The sequence below is a fragment of the Rattus norvegicus genome, chromosome 7, assembly GCF_021556685.1.
Source record: "Rattus norvegicus strain SHRSP/BbbUtx chromosome 7, alternate assembly SHRSP_T2T, whole genome shotgun sequence".
NCBI lineage: Eukaryota > Metazoa > Chordata > Mammalia > Rodentia > Muridae > Rattus > Rattus norvegicus.
This window is the reverse complement of record NC_141540.1, coordinates 24,051,925-24,069,302: the sequence shown is the minus strand read 5'-3', so window position 1 is coordinate 24,069,302 and position 17,378 is coordinate 24,051,925. Positions and strand designations below refer to the sequence as shown.

The 17,378-nt window shown below is 44.8% G+C and overlaps 1 long non-coding RNA gene and 1 pseudogene across 1 annotated transcript in view; one reads left to right on the top strand and one right to left on the bottom strand.

Moving 5' to 3' along the window:
• The window catches only part of LOC148004532 (uncharacterized), a 107,235-nt gene extending 90,907 nt beyond the window's left edge, over positions 1–16,328 (top strand). The window contains exons 2-3 of the long non-coding RNA XR_015624526.1: positions 10,212–10,317; positions 15,832–16,328. This is a non-coding gene — a long non-coding RNA (uncharacterized LOC148004532). The remainder of the gene's footprint in view (positions 1–10,211; positions 10,318–15,831) is intronic.
• Positions 3,564–8,310, bottom strand: LOC148004533 (RNA-binding protein MEX3A-like; annotated as a pseudogene).
• Positions 16,329–17,378: the final 1,050 nt, after the last annotated feature.

Below are 17,378 nucleotides of genomic sequence, written 5' to 3'. Positions count from 1 at the left end.
CTCTCATGTACCAATTTTGACAGTTGCCCCAGAGAAGGCATCTGCTAGAAGATATTGAGAAACCAAAGATGAGTGAGGAAAAGTCACAGACTATTCCAAGTGAGAACTATGCAGCCCACATCACCTCAGCATTCCACATGCTGTGACTTCTATTACACACATATCATATGTGCAGAAGTGACAGTATGAGAAAATAATGGAGACATACTTAATACTACTGGATCATACCATAAATGTGGGCTAGGCTGAAGGCCTTCACAAAGACTTTGTCCATGACCATACATTTTCTATCCCCACAATTTTTTCTCTTTCAATTTTTCCCATTAATTTAAGAAGCACTGATTCTGTTCATGCCTGTTCAGGCTGCTGTGTTTATAACCACACCTATCTGAAGAAATGTCATGGGGAAAACTGTCTCCATGCTTAACATTTTCTTCTGCTGTCTCATGAATGGGAGCCCTAGATACAGTGAGGCCTCCCAGTGTCACTCTGTGGCTGTCCCTTATGCGAGCCGCAGCAAAGTTCAGGAGCAGATCCCTTGCCGTTTTGGCAATAAGGTGCTTGCAATCTGTTTGCAAACTGCAGAGGATAGAATGAAGGCAGGACTCTCAGGGTTGTTTTACCTCTTGCAGTTCAAAAGAGTTCCATCTTGATTCTTCCAAAGATTGAAATGGCAAACCGTTTCACACCTAGGAATTGTGTTTAGAGACAGGCCTCCTGTCTGTAGCTTGTGAGTTTAGCATGCACTGAAGTGCTGATAGAATGAAGCCCCCGTCATATGAAAACCAAGAGAAGGACAGCCTCTGTAGTCCAGAGAGGGATGTCCCTGGGCATCGGCTCATGTGTCACCTGATGAGTACTAATTGCAAATGCATTTTCCTCTGGTCCCTGGAGAAAACCTGAGGGAAAAAGATGCCTGAACAAAGCCCACCCACACTCAGAAGGAGTCCTATAGAGATTAAAAAGTGGTTCAGTCTACAAAACTAGCCTACCACAGACAAAGTGATTTCTATTGTGGACATAAGTCAGACTCTAGCTAGGGAAAAGTACAGATTCTCTTTGAAAAACCAGTGTTCCCAGGCTTACATCCTAGCATATCATGTACACATCATAACTGATTAAAATAGCATTTTAAGTCATATCCATCTCATACTGGAGTATGAGCAGCCTCCTGAACGCAGTAGACAATATGGTAATAGAGATTTGTCCAGAGACAGCATGGAGTCTTTAAAAGAGAATTGGGAAGATGCAATGGGAGGAATAATTGATTCAGGAGATCAAAGGGGGCAGCAGGCTGCTGAATGAGGAGACCCAGAAATCTCATTTGTTGTGTGACCTCTCTTAGACACTGATCAGAACCTGCACTTTTTAGAATGTACATTACTCTTCAAAAATGCTTGCTTTTCTCCCTTGAAATTCGTAGGGCAATGTCAATGATCTCTTTATGGTGGACTATGAACATAAAAGTTAGAGAATGTCTCTGAGTATCTGTGTTTATACTGAAACCCAGAAGTTGAAGTGCCCAGCTCAGTCCTAAACACTCACTGACTCTAAGTAATCCCTCCTCCCTCTTGTCCTACAAGTGCTAAGAGACAGCATTTCAGGGCAGGCTTCCTCCCTTTATTTTCAGTGTAACCCTGTACTTCTTCCTGAGTGTCCCTATGTCATCCTCTATGAGGGCTAAACCTGGACCCATGTAAAAGGATTCTCAGGGACTAATATCACTACTCTTGGGCACACCCTGAGTACAGTGGGATCTTTGACCTTGGTATCTTCCTAGGTGTCCACAAGGAGGCCCTGCTCTTCTGCCCTTGCAATACAGCTTGAGTCTCCTCATGTCTAGAGAGGGCAATCTGCAAGAAAATCTTGGCTGCTTTCCTGAGTCCTGCCAGCTATTCCAAGCTCTCAAGTTCTCAGTAATATGTGAAGACTCACTTAGCAATTCTTCCAGGGTCTTTGTATAGCACAATAGGACCTTAGTGAATATAATGATGTCTATGGCTCACTGAAGGAGAAACAATGCACAACTGCAGAATAGGGATCCCAACAAAAGAAAAGAACCCATGACCACTCAAGTGCAGAAGAGGTAAACATACTGCATGGCAGTTGGGTGCTCTGGGAGGCAGCAGTCTGCCAACGTTTCTGTGACTGTCATGACATAGAGAATTGAGTTCAAAGAACTAAATCCAAAAGAATCCTGCTATCGTTCTCTGGAAGCACCAAATGTGTTATCTGGAAAATTGGTTCATGGGCAGGGGCCACTAGGGACATTGTAGGCACATTTTTCTTCAGTGAAGAGTGAAGGATTGTGGTGGGAGAGAAACAGAATGACTGACACAATGAATGAACAAATAAATGAATGAATGAATGAATGAATGAATGAATGAATGAATGAATATTTGCTGTGGAACATATGATGAACTGGCGGTCTGATCCGATGTCAGTGCGCCCTCCTTCCTTCAGGGACATTGCCCTATCCCTTTATGGGAAGTAATTTTGGAAAGTTGTAGGGCAAGCCTCAGAGGATGTTGAAAGCTTTTCTGTCTGTCTTCTTCCAAATGGGGAGCATCCTGCCTTGATGGTTAATTGTTCTCCTGAGGGAGAAACCTATAGTGGAACTCATGATGGAGCGCCTATGTCTCCTTAGAAGTGATATGTCCTCACCCCATTGTTTGGAGGCAAAAGCCAATCAGGAAAACACACCTTTCTGTCATTCCTTGAGATACTCCTCCCTCCCTCTATAGGCCCAGCAGACGTAGGATACCAACCACTAGCATCCCAGAAATCTCACTTGTTGTGTGACCTCTACCAAGCCCAATGAGGCGTCACACAGCCTCAGGGTCTGGTTGTAAGCCTCTGCCTCAAGGAAGGGTTGATTTTTATGACCCATGCATGGAACAGGAAGAAAGGAAGTTCTGGGTACTTGGAAAGGGCCAAATAAGACAGAATTTTAGTTTTATTAAGGACTACCAAGTTGCCAGGATCAAATTCATAATCACAGAAAAGACATCCTAAATGTCTTCCTTACACATGGATGTATCTTGATCCAGCTGTACTGAGGACTGTGTTTTCTTTCCCTCATCTTCTGAGGCCACTATGACTGTCCTAAGTCTGTGCTTGCATATGGCCTCCCATAAAACAGATTATGGGAGCTGTCCAATTCAGCCAGGACTCCCTCCCATGGACAGAGGTATCACATTTCTCAGAGGCATGGAGCTGTGCATTAATCAAAACTTTGGGCACTAGAAATGTCTCAGTCACAGCTGTGTTTCTGGGTGGTAGGACAGTACACCTATGTCAGCATTCTTTCACTAGACCTTACAGCATTACTCTCTAGAGCCTGATGTCAAAGACCTGATGTTGTTTCCCCTGCATTCTGTGACTGGTGTGATGACACCTGGTACAGAAGCCACCTTCTGTCCCGACTCTTAGTGAAGTTTCATTATTTAGTACACTCAGTTTCCATCATCTAAATCATAGGAGACAGGAATGTCTCCAGAGTCCTGTTTCAGTTTTGTTGACAGCCTTCTAGAAAGGAAAAGTGCACTCCTAGATCTGCTTCCTCAGGACACCTTCATATTCCTTCCCAAGGTATTCTCAGTGACTGTTATCCAGTGCAGGACTTCACCATGGGCCAGGTCAAATGCAGCCTCAGTCCTTCCTGCCTCTTCACTGTTCAACTGTGGAGGCCAATAGGCTGGGGCCTGCACGCAGAATATGGAGCCATTAGGATTTAACTCTGAAAAGAATCCAAACATGGCTGATTCCCTTCCCACGTCCCTCAAACCCATGGGGTTATGGCTATCCATGCTGTCTACTTTAGGTGCTAGGGGCCAAGGAATCCTTTCCTCTGATCACCTTAGGAGAGATTGCTGTAGCAAGACCATCACTCTACTGTGTAGAATGTCTAAATGTATTCCTCCTGCCCCTCTGAACTTTGTTCGCTTGGGTACTGGGCCTGCTTCCCATTAGCTGATATCCCTGTGCCTGGTGCCTGGGCATGGTCACTAGACCCTCCACATTTGGTAGTTGAATGATTGCAAATGCCTGGAGGAAGCCTTGTGGTGGATGTGCACACCTTTACTTCCAGCAACATAGGCAGGTGGATCTCTGAGTTACTTGCCAGCCTGGTGTACTGAGCGAATTCCAGGATAGTCAGGGCTACACAGAGAAACCCTGATTTGGGACCTCCATGCTCCAAAGTGAGAAACCTCTTGTGGAGATAAAGGCAGAGTATCTGAGTACCTCATATCTGGCAGTAAAGTAGGCAATGTAAGTTAAACTACAGTTTCTGACAGTTAGGGCTTGCCCATCCCCCAAGGTTTTGCCCAACAATACCCTTTCTAAAAGTGGGGGGAGGGTCTATCAGCCTCCCTTTCTTCTTGCTCTGCCACAAAACAACCACTGCCTGATGTGGACCAGTGTACAAAAATGTGTGTCTGGCATAAGTTACTTTGCAGTGATTTGACAGACATTATGACCAAAAGCAACAAGGAGCACAAATGATTTAATGTGGCTCCTATATCCTGACCATTGTCAAGATTTAATGTGGCTCCTATTTCCTGACCATTGTCCATCTGTGATGAGAAGTCAAGGCAGGAACTCAGACGAGGCATGATCCTGTAGGCAGGAAGTGAAAGAGAGCTGACAGAGTGGCAGAGGAGAGCTGCTGACTGGCATGCTGACCTGAATTTCCTGCTCAGATAATGATGCCTTCTAATGGCACATCTCCAGATGGGACACCATGCTCCCATAGTAGTCACTGATGAAGAAACTCCCCTTATACCTTCCTATAGGCTATTAATACAGGAGTTAACTCAGTAACATTTTCCTCCATTTGGATTTCTTGTGCTATTGATGTTGACCAGTTGACTATCACACATGAGCACCATACAAATAAAAATTGCAGTGCTAGGGTCAGGTGAAATGTCATCAGAGACAGAACATGAGCTAGAATGTCTAAGCATTAGAAGCAGCTGGCTGTTCCTATTATCTTGCTGTATTAAGACCTATTTGAAGCAGAATGGAGGGCCTGCAGCTGGAGGATTGAAGGATGGAATTCAGTGTTCACTAGGTGGATGGGATCTGTCTGTCACAGTTCTGAGAGAAGCTTATGTCTCTGACCTCCCACTCTAGAGAGCCATACAGAGAGACAAGTCCTGACTGGAACTCATTCCTGTCAGTGAAATGGCTGTGACCTCCTGCATCTCCCCTCTCAGGCTGGTGGTCCAGAGGGTGAAGTTGTGGAGAGGTAAATTAATTGACAAGAGGCAAAAGAGAGAGACCTCCGTCTGCCTTCCTCCCACATCCCTTCTCCAGCCAGGAAGAGTGGGACTCCTGAGCTAGAGCTCAGAGTATTCCCTCCCTATTACATACAAGCATCTGCTGGCCTCCTGGTCTCCCACCTGCTCCTGGCCCAGCCAGCAGAACCAGGAGGGTAGGAGGCTGCTGACTGACATAAATGAGCAAGAGGAGCACAAAGGGTGCTAGACCTATCACAATGCCTGATTCTTGGAAGAGGCTCCACTGCACCCCAACCCTGCTTTGCCCTGGCGTAACCCATCACCAAGAAGCTGAGCTCTCTCCTCAGGCAGTGGGGAAGACATAGCATAATGATTTGTGTTTAATCAGGATTCAATAGTGGTTCAGCTAGGTGCAGAGAGGTCAGGGGTGGGCCACTGCTAGGGAGCGGGAGGGGACACTTCCCAACCACACCTCTCCAGATCCAGGATATTTCCTACAATCTGCTTCCCCTTCCCTCGGGCAGGTGATCTGTGATACGTACATGCTGCACCCTCAGCATAATGCCCACAGAAGATAAAGGTTGGTTTCCAAACTTTTATGAACCCTGATACTAGTTTCCACTATGTACCCATTATTAGTTTCCAGTCTCAAACTGTCTGGATCTAAATCTACATTCCATCAGGAATTGGAATTGAGTCTTTGCAGGAGTGGGGAAGGGGCTGTCCACTACAGGATCAGAACCTGGGAAGGGGGCTATCAAAATGTTCTCTAGACTTCTCTCCCAGGAAGATGTTATGCCCAAAGCTGGGCTAGAAGAGGCAAGAGGAACCAGGGACTGCACTTAACAGCTGGATAGAAAATGGGAATAGAAGGGATAGGAAAAAAGAACAAAGACAAAAAAAGGAATGGGCAAGTCCACAGCAAAAAATTTGAAGAAGGGACAAGCAAAAAGTTGGAGGGAAAAGAGAAGCCTCCTTCAGATCTCTAGCCCAGCCGTGTGAGACAGGTGAGTTGTGAGCCCTTTGTTGATTGACATCCTGCTCCTTCCCAGAAGATGTACGTAGAACCTTATTAGGTCCCCTCTCCTTATCTGTTGGGAACTCAGGAAAAGGGTGGGTTGTGGTAAGGGGTCACGTTACGAGATCGGAGGTCAGAACCAAATGACTGGGGATCACTAAGAGCACCTCTAGCTACAGACAGCAATTCTCCCTGTTCTTACTGCGCAGAGGAAGATGCCTAATGTCACATAGATAGGGAGAAGGGAAAGGTCAGGTTGTCCTGGTGGCCACTTCAAGCTAAAGAAAAGCTTCTCTTAACTGCTTCCTGATTTAAGGGTCTGTTGATGTATCAGAGTTGTAACATTAGTAAAATTTATAGCCCACTCCCAAAGTGTAACCAGAGGCTCTGGACTTTGCCCCACCCGTAGCCACTCATTCCTCTCCTTCTCCATCCCACTGAGATGATTATTGCCTAGAAACTTACCCTGTAGTTGCTACAATCCCTACAGGTCCATGGCTGTACCCTAGGGAGCAGACCAATTTTCCAGGGACATGGAACTTGGAAAAATATTCAGATAGCTTGTGTGGCAGTGATGTGACAGACAGGACAATCTTGGTCTGTCCTCTCACAGATGCATACTGCACCCTCCATCCAGACAAGATTATGTCCTCTGGACACCAGGGCTGCTGTCACTTTTCTCTCAAAGCAGAGGATGCAGGCCTTCCTACTCCCACTTTAGAGAAACTCTTTGTGTCTCTCTGGACTGCATCTATGTGAGCCTGTCCAGGACCCCTCATTGGTGGCAGGAGATCAATGCTCACCTGGGGGTTCTGCATATGCTTTGGCTGAAGAAAAGTAGTAGGAGGCAGAAGAGAAGTGCACCAGTGTGAAGATGGAGTTCCTGGTAAGAACTCCATCAGCAGTGGGGGTGGGCAGGCTTACCTCTCACTCCATAGTACAATTCCTGCCTGCCCACACCATTGCTGGAAACAGATATCCACCTTAGCTGATGTCCCTGCCCTGCTAGCCTAAGTGCTGGGCCTCAAAGATGAGTTCATGCCACACTCAAATATACAGCCCAGGTTGTTGTGCCTGAAGGTGGAGAGTGGCTTACAGCCTGGAGCAAACACGGGCCAGGCATCTGAGTAGAGGCTATCCAGGGCTGCATGGAGTCTGACAGCCATGAAGTCAATCTTATTGTCACCCAGGAAGTCACCATCCCTGTTCTACTCAAGAATCTTGCCAGTGTGTGGCGTAATGTACCTTGCTATCTCCTTCCTTGCGGTGCTGTCTACTTTCCAAGTTACCCAGGCACTGTTGACCTCAAACACCAGGTCTTAGTCCTGGCTGGAAGTTATGATGTAAGTGTTGGTCTGCTGCTGGATACAATTTGGGCACACTACCAGCATCACCACATGGTAGGGCTCATACAGGGATCATCGCTTGGCCTGGCAGAGCAGGGGGCACACTAAAGCCACACTTCGGAGATGATTTCCTGCCAGGCTGTGAACACTTCTTACTGCCTCCCAGTCACCATGAACACTGGCTCCTCATCTCACACATCTGTCTCAATATGGGTATTGGTCTTGGCCCTCAGAGCCTTAATCCATCATCCTTGGCTATCTACGATCTCCTCCACTCGCTCAGATGTGAGCACTGGAATGCACGCTTTGGTGTTGCTGGTGGCCTTAAGGCAAAGCTTTGCATCTTTGTCCATTCCGAGCTTTGCTGTGTTCTGCCCTTTGGTGGTGTTGGGCTGCTGGATCCTCTGCACAGCTGGGTCTGCTGTCTGGGAGGCCCTGACCTCCACAAATCTGGAGTCCTGGCTGCCTGGGGTGGTGGTGGGGGGTGGAGGGCCTGCAGGGCAGGGTCTGTCGACTGCTCAGGGATGCCATCCCCACTCCCACTCCTCTGCCATTCCAACTCCCAGTCCTACACCATCACAGGCACCAGGTGTGGGGGTTGAGGCTCCCACAAATGCAGGAGGCAGAGTTGATCAAGATCCAACTGAAGGGCACACTCCTCTTCCTGCATACCTTGGTCTTTTTGCTTCCTCTGAAACATCATAGTTATCCAAAGCCCCCTTTCTTCCCATCATTCCAGATACCACTAGACTAGGCGTGGGGAATCAAAAGCTGAGGGAGAGGGAGGGAGAGAGAGAGAGAGAGAGGGGTGGTGGACAGGAGAAGCAGAGAGCGGAGGGCCTGTCTTCTTTCTTTATTTCCTCACCATCTCAGAACAGCACATGAGCCAGGTGAACTCTGGAGATATCTTTCTTAGTCTCCACACTCTCCCTAACCTGTCAAAGGGCTGATTGGTTATTTTGTTCTTAAAGCGTAGATTAGTTATGTTGTTCTTTTTCACGGAAGCCCTCATGTTTTTTTCCTGAGAACATTTCCCACCTTAAGAATATGACTTTCACAGTTTTAGGCTCCCTTGGCTATGTGCTATTGTGTGCTGTGTTTTCTGAAGCATTTCAGGTCTTAACTTTGTGGCCATGATTGATTTGGAATAATCTTCATGTGTGGTCAGAGGGACTTCAATCTCCCATATATGGAAATTTGCTTTTCCCAGCACCATTTCTTGACCAAGGTGCACCTTTTCCTACAGATTTGTACCACCATCTTTGTATACAATTAGTTGTCTCTTAATGTGTGGGTTCATTTTTAGCTGATCCACTCCAGGTCTGTGATCTGCTCCTGTGTTTCTGAGCCACACCACACATTCTATAGATGGGCACTATGGGGAATTCTCTAGCATGTTGTTTTCTCCCTCTTCTTCTTTTTAATTCCTTCTCCTCCTTCTTCTTTCTCTTGCCCTTGGTGTTTTTCTTCTACCTCTTTTCTTTCTCTCCTGTCCTCATCCTTTTCATTTCCTTATTTTCTTTTTTTTCCCTTTTTTTCTCCATCTTAATTAAATTGGGTATTTCTTATTTACATTTCAATTGTTATTCTCTTTCCCAGTTTCCATGCCAGCATCCCACTAGCCCCTCCCCCTCCCATTTTATATGGAAGTTCCCCTCCCAATCCTGCCCCCACTAGAGGACAGTATGGCTCCTCTTTCAAAAGAGATTTAGCAAGGCTTCCTGGCATAGGTCTGCCATTCTAGTTACTCAGGAGCCTGGGGAAGGAGGACGACTTGTTCAAGGCTAGCTCTAACTACAGAGTAAAATCAAAACCTGCCTTAAGAACAGAGTGAGATCTTGTCTCAAAATAAGAAGCAAAGAGATTGCTACAGATGGACTCCTTGGTAGAGAACCAGCCTCACCTGAATGAGGTTCTGGGGTCAGGCATTTTCACTGGAGAAAAAGAGAACCAAAGTAATTTACCCAGAAGCTGGAGCTCACTTTGAAGGGATAGGGAGATGGAAGGGTTCAGGGATATTTGTCCTAGGGGATAAAGGATAGAGAGGAAACAAAAGAGGCCCATAGACAATGACAGTTTATAAAGGTACCAGGGGAACTCCCTCGTGTTAGGATGAGGTGTTTAGTTGTACTGGGCTGTGTTAATGGGGCAGCCAAGGGGGGCTTTTTAATGCTGGACTTCAATACTTTGATAGCTTGACTTTGATAGTCAGCCTCAGGAGGACGAAGTGGCCAAATAAGGAACTAGGCCTTGGTGGCCAGCTCTAGGAATGCAATCTAAGGGGTTTTTGCAAAGCACAGAGAATTGGGGAGATGGGCAAGGCCTGCCAGAGCCATGCTCACAGCCATACTTGAGGTGACCAGAGGCCCTTCACCTAGAATGCACAAAGCCACAGACTCCTGATCCTCAGTCTTGCCTTTATGAGGTGCAGTGACACAGGCTTGTAGCTCTGGCACTTTGTCAGAAAGAAAGAGGAGAGAGAGAGAGAGAGAGAGAGAGAGAGAGAGAGAGAGAGAGAGAGAGAGAGAGAGAGAGAGAGAGAGATCTAAAGCCAAGGAAGATACCCTCAGAGATAAGTATGTACCAAATCTTGCTTCATTACAGGGTTCTGTAGACTTCTAAGATCTGGAGTGGAGCCATCTGAAAGAAGTGGGAGTGCTGTGATCCAGCCAGTGATGGGGAGCTCTCAGCTAGCACCATGGGGTTCCAGGTACCATCTCCAAGGGAATCTCCCTTCCTATGCTCCACTCTGAGAGAGAGAAGACATGTGATTCATGCCTGTAATTCCAGCTCTGGAGAGGCTGAGGCAGGAAGACAGTATGGACTATATAAATAAGACATTGTTTCATAAAAACAATTCCTAAAAGAATCTGCACAGAGTATGAGGATGAGAGTATAAAGATAAGAGCCTTGGGCCCGTTCAAATCAGAAAGCCACAGAGGAGAGATGTTCATACAGTTAAATTACATAGTGGTGTACAATTCTACGATGCAGCTCAACTTTATATGAATTTCAAGATCGATCTGGAGAAAGTCTGGCATCTTCTTGAATGATTCATTGATCACTTCGTGTTACCTCAGCCTTGTACTCTTAAGCATTAACCAGAGAAATGAAGGTCTGAGACCCTTAGAGACTCATACATGGATGCTCACAAGACTTTTGTTTATAGCAACCAAAAATTAGAATTAGAGAGGGGGTGCTAGAGAGATGGCTCAGTGGTTAAGAGCACTGACTACTCTTCTAGAGGACCTGGGTTCAGTTCCCAACACCCACATGGCAACTTACAACTGTCTGTAACTCCAAGATCTAACATCCTCACACAGACATACATGCGTGCAGAAAACCAATACACATAATAAAAATATATAAATTTAAAAAAGAGAGAGACAGAGAATTAGAGAGATTTCAGTGCATGGCGGGGGTGGGGTGCGGATAGGCAAATTTCCTGGATAGAGGAGACATACATGGGAATTCAAACTCAGGATATTTGATATACAGGAGTCACATAGAGAACCAGAAAGATGGACTTCACACAAACTGTGTGTGGGGGGAGGAAGCCCCAAGTGTGTGCAGTTCTGAGTGAATGAGTGGTGTTGACTTGTGACAGCCATGTTTAGGGACCCAGAGCCCCAAACCCATGGAAAAATGTCAAAACCTTCTCCAGCCCTGGGTGAGGTTCAGAGGGAAATGGCAAATCCCTCCATTAGTATCTGTATGTGGATATTAATAGTATATTCAGAAAATGTCCACCATAATGTTCTGTCCCTGGATATTTATAGCCGGAAGACTGCTCCCCTACAGAGAGTACTCCTACCAAGACTAGCTAAACCTGTCTGCCTGATACAGCCGCAACCCATAAACCATGCCACCTTGATCTGTGTACAATAGCCCAGTCCTTGTTCAGCTGAATGCAGTCACCCCGCCTCTCTTCAACTCTATACTAAACAGACTGAGCTTCCAGGGTGCTGAGGTTTATCCAGCAGTGAGTCTGGACCACATTATCCCAGCTTTCTGTCTATGTGCCCATCTGTCTGTCTTCCGTCCTTCACCGTTCTTCGACAAGTCTAAGTAACCAAACCATGCAAGGACTTGGCAGTAAGCAATGCAAAGGAGACAGACAGAGCACCACAGAAAATATACGTGCACCAAGGTTTCTCCAGAGAGACGGTCTATGTTGGCAATTAATAAAAATAAGCCCAGTTCTTTTTCTGGGAAATATCAGAGAGATTCCTGTTAAATGTCCACAAGACTGGTCATGTTAAATACCGAGAAAGATTCGGGGCAGGTAAGGTAGAGTACCCTACCAGAGGAACATGAGATGGCCTGACAGATTAGGAAACACTTGACACCTTTTAAAAGTTTTTTTAAAAGATTTATTTTTAGGAGCCTGTCTGTGTGACTGTGTGTGTGTGTGTGTATGTGTGTGTTTGTGTGTGTGTGTGTGTTTGTCTGTGTGTGTCTGTGTGTGTGTCTGTGTGTGTATGTGTGTGTGTGTTTGTCTGTGTGTGTATGTGTGTGTGTATGTGTGTGTGTGTGTGTGTGTGTGTGTGCGTGTGTGTGTGTGTGTGTGAATGCTCATGTGAGTACAGCTGCCCCAGCTGACCAGATTTTCCTGATACTGGCATTAAAAGCAACAGGGATTCACCCTACTTGAGTGCTTGGGGACCAAACTCAGGTCCCAGGGAAGAGCAAGAAGCACTCTCAGCTGCAGGGCCATCTATGTGAGCCCCCATTTAGCAACTTCTTAAACCTGCACTTTCCCTGTGCCCCAGGCCTGCTACTATATATACATTTTCAAAAGAGAAACAAAAGTACATGTCCATATAAAGGCATGTATATGAATGTCTATAAAAGTCTGATTGTAGCCCAGTGGGGTGACACATGCCTGTAATCCCAATTCTTGGGAAGTAGAAGGAGAATCGGGAGTCAAGGTCATCCTTGGTTACATTTGGAGCTGAGACCAGCCTGGGCATCGTGAGATTCCATCTCAATACATAAGGGTTGGAGAGAAGGAGAGGTGGGTTAAGAACATGGTTTGCTTTTGTAGATGACCCAGTTTCTGTTCCTAGCACCCATGTGACACAACCATCTGTAACTCTAGTCCTAGGGCATCCGGAGTCTTTTTATGGCCTTTTAGGCCATCAGATACACATGGTGCAGGACATACAGTCAGGCATACACATAAAAGAAATAATAAACATTTGAAAATAATAACTAAACATTTGAAAGTCTTATTTGTAATAACTCCAAATGGGGATGTTGATGAACACTTAAAAGGGAGTTATGTAGCTATACAACACAGTGCTTTTTAAGCAGCGAAGGCAAATGAACGTTTATGTATGCAATACCAAGATTAACCTCAAAATGATGATGGTAACTAAAGCCAGCGTGACTCCACAATGTTCCTCACTGCAGGATTCTATTAGATAAATAAATGTAAACAGATTAGTAGTGATAAGAAACAGGTCAGAGATTGGGCAGTGAGGGTGACAGGGGAAGGACTAAACAAATTCAGAAGAAAACTTTGACTAGGGATAAGTGTGCTCACTTCCTTGACAGCAGTGACAGATTCACGATGTGTACAGATCCCGAACACTATTAAGCTGCTTGCTATAAACATGTGCATTTTAAGGCATGTTCTACCCCTAAGAGGGCAAGAGTGCTGTCTTAAGATTTCTGAGAATTATAATAAGCTAAGGGACTTATAAAAATAGTTTAGAATTAAATCTCCATTTACAATACAATTTAGACTTAAGATTTCTTAGATCGTGCCTCAATTTTACTGGACACTCAAAGATATTAGGAGCTGGAGAGATGAGTCAGTGGTTAAAAGCACTTGCTGCTCTTATAGAGAACCTGGGGTTCAGCTCCTAGCACCCAGATTGGGTGGCTCACTGTGTCTTGTAACTCCAGCACCAGGACATCAGATTTTCTTTTCTGGCTTCTACAGGCACCTGTATGCCCATATTGCATATAAACACATTCTCTCTTTCACTTCCTCCTCCTCCTTCTTTTTCTCTTCCTCCTCCTCCTTCTTTTTCTCTCAACACACACATACACATGCCCCAATCTTCAAAAGAATCTCTCTCTCTCTCCCTCTCTCTCTGTGTGTGTGTGTGTATGTGTGTGTGTGTGCACGCGTGTGTGTGTGTGTGTGTGTGTGTGTGTGTGTGTGTGTGTGTGTGTGTGTACTCCCACTTGTGGAAGCCAGAGGTCAAAAGTAAGTACCTTCCTCATCACTTTCTACCTTTTTAGAACAATTATTACATTGTTTATTTGGGGAAGGGATATTCACACCATGATGCTGGTGTGGAAGTTAGAGGACAATTTTTGGGAGTTGATTCTTTTCTTTTACCATGTGGGTCACAGGGATCACATGCTGGTTTGGCAACAAGAGCATTTACCCACCTTCATTCAGTGAGCAGAATGCTCATAGAATAACTGGCCAATCTTGGGATCTTGGGATCCTCTACCCAGTACCTCCAATACTGAGATCACAGCTGTACTCGTTGTTGTTGTTGATGTTGTTGTTTAATGTGAATATGGAGAACTCAAGTCCTCAGGCTTCTGTGGTGAGCATTTTACCCACTAAGCCATTTCCCCTAAATTCTCTCTATTTTTAATAAGAAGAAAGCTCATCAGATCATAGAAATTGTATCCAAAAGCTATAACAACAAAAATGGCACTGTAAATCTTTAAATATTTTTTCAGATCTATTTTAATTTTAACAGGGGAGGTGGTGTGTGTAGTGAATTCTGGAGTCCACAGAGATATAAGGGTTCTTTGGAGCTGGGGTCATGGGTAGATGTGAGCCAGGGCTATAAAGAGAATAGAATATATGATGTATGATGTATGATACATGATATACTATATACAATATGATATATATATATATATATATATATATATATATCACTAGATTTTACAATCTCTTCTGGATATGGTGATGATGACCTTTTTCACCAAAATTTGAAGCAAAGGAAGTATACTTGGTTATGGAGTCTAAATAGGATATAGAAGCATATTTGTTTGTTTTTCTGTTTTTTGAGACAGCATTTCTCTATAACAGCCATGGCTGTCCTGAAACTTGATTTGTAGACCAAGCTGGCCTCAAGCTCACAGGGATCCTCCTGCCTCTGCCTCCTGAGTGCTAGGATTAAACGTGTTCTCCACCCTGCTTGTCCCTAGATGGAATGTTTTTAATTAAATGTAAGTAGTTACTTTGACTATATGTTTATGATGATAAGGATTGGACCAGGAGCTTCATGCATGCTGAACATATATTGTGCCACTAACTGGTAGCCCCAGCTCCCTAAAATTTCTTAGACATTCTATCCAGTGGTAAAATAAATAATGTAAATGTCCAAATTCTCATTCAAAGGCAATGCATTAAACTCGATGCATCCTAGAAATGGAAGTTCAGGGAATGAGATGTCATTCTGTAGTTATTAGGGAGAAAAAAATTAACACCAGCAGCAGCTACTGTAGTAGAGTGCTTGTGTTTATGTTGGGAGCAGTAGGATCCAGTCCAATCTGCTTGAAAGCAATATAGTAACATCGACTAACAGTCACTGTGCTTATAAGAATGTAAATAACATCTATGCTGATCCTGAAATATGGCATTTTAACAAGCTAATTATTTAAACTAGAGATCCCTCGAGAAGAGCTGCTCTGGGAGGACACTTTTACTTTGACATTCCTTCATCTACCTAAATCCAGATTTCCAAAGAACACAGTTATTTTTGCTTCCTTCCCTAGGTTTCATTAACTAACCCCATATAGTCGGGAATCAAGACTAAAGAATGTAATCACAACGGGACAGTTTTTTCACAAGCCATGGACTATCTCCTAGGCCCATTCAATTCCCAAACACACTCCGTCACTAACTGCTGTCTAGGCCTGGGGTTCATTTATTCCTCTAATATTCCTTTCGACTCCTCAGATTGGTCATCTTCCCCATCTCCCTCCCACGAAGAAGACAGTATAATTATGTAGACCTCATTGAGTAATGGCACTTCTGTGGTTCTTCCTCAAGCATGTTAATAGATGTGTTTATCTTTTTCTCCTATTAATCTCTCATTGTTGCTTCATTCCAGCAAGTCAGTGGAAAAGGTAGGGGCCACTTTCCCTTTGCCCTGCATCTACATAATCATTCAGTTCAGCTAGAGAGAGGAAAGCACCGATCCAGACCATTTAATTAATCTTTTTTTTTTTTTTGCAACAGGCTGGATGAAGTCAGAGATAACAAAACGATAAAAATGCTAAGAAAGTCCTGTCTGCTGATTAAAGATGAGGAACTATTGCTGTCTCCATGGATTTGCAATGACTTCTAAGAGATACTGTTCAGTAAAAAGTGCAAAAGGGAAGAGAATTTTGTATGAACCAGTGCTCTGCTGGAGAATCAGAGCTAGAGACTTCTGGAAGGACTTTGGGGCTGGGGGTTGGTTGTCATCTGACCTCTGAAGCCTCCGGGCACCCACGTGGTGCAACAGACCTACATGTGGAAAAGACACTCATACACATAAAAGAAACAAATGAAAAAACTAAAAAATAAACAGAATAATGCAAGAGCTGTCAAGATGGCAAAGCTGGTAAAAGTGTTTGTTGCACAAGCCTGACAACCTGAGTTCAGTGGCCCAGAACCCAGGAAAAAAGAGCAGGAACTCCTGAGACCTGACCTCTGTCCTCCTCATGCGTGCTTGTGCCTGCAAAAACACACAGGTAGGCACACACACACACAGACACACACACACACACATACACACACACACACACACACACACACATGCTACATGAAAATAAACATGTTTGAAAGACTAAGTAAAACAGTTAGGCAGTTGAGGCACAACTTTCAATCCCAGCACTTGGGAGGCAAGGACAGGTGGATCTCAGTGAATTCAAGGGCAGCCTGGTGTATAGAGCTCGTTCCAGGACAGCTAAGGCTGCACAGAAAAACCCTGTTGGGGAAGGGGGAGACCCTAAACAAGCAGTGGCCAGCTTTCCTGTGTCTGATTTGACATCAACTGAACAATGAAGGGGAAATGACAGAAAGAAATGACAGGGACAGGATGGAAAGACAGCTGCAGGATCTGGTCCCCTGGGTCGATGGTTTCCATTCCCAACAAAGTAGAAAGGCATTACTAGGGAGAGAACCAGAAGACAACAGAAACTTCAGAGGGGTGGGGTAAGAATGTATGATTGACAGGCTTCACAGGGATGGCTGCCAGAGAACAATCAAACTTCCTGGGGCTCAAGAGATGACTCAGAGGTTAAGAGAGCTAAGAGGTTAAGAGCTTCAAGAGGAATCTGGTTCAATTCCCAGCACCCACATGGCAGTTAGCAGCTGTCTGTAACTCTAGTTTTAGGGGATCTGACACAGACAGACAAGCAAAAGAACACCAACGCATATAAAGGATAAAGGAAAAAAAAAAAGAAATCACCAAAAGAAATTTTAATGGAGGAAAAAAAGGAAAAAGAAAAGACTTTCTAGGAATTCTCACGGATGAAGCTTACAGAAAGCTGTCTTTCTTTTTTTTTTATTAACTTGAGTATTTCTTATTTACATTTCGAGTGTTATTCCTTCTGGTTTCCAGGCAAACATCCCCCTAACCCCTCCCCCTCCCCTTCTTTATGTATGTTCCCCTCCCCACCCTCCCCCCATTGCCGCCCTCCCCCCAACAATCACATTCACTGGGGGTTCAGTCTTAGCAGGACCAAAGGCTGTCCCTTCCACTGGTGCTCTTACTAGGATATTCATTGCTACCTATGAGG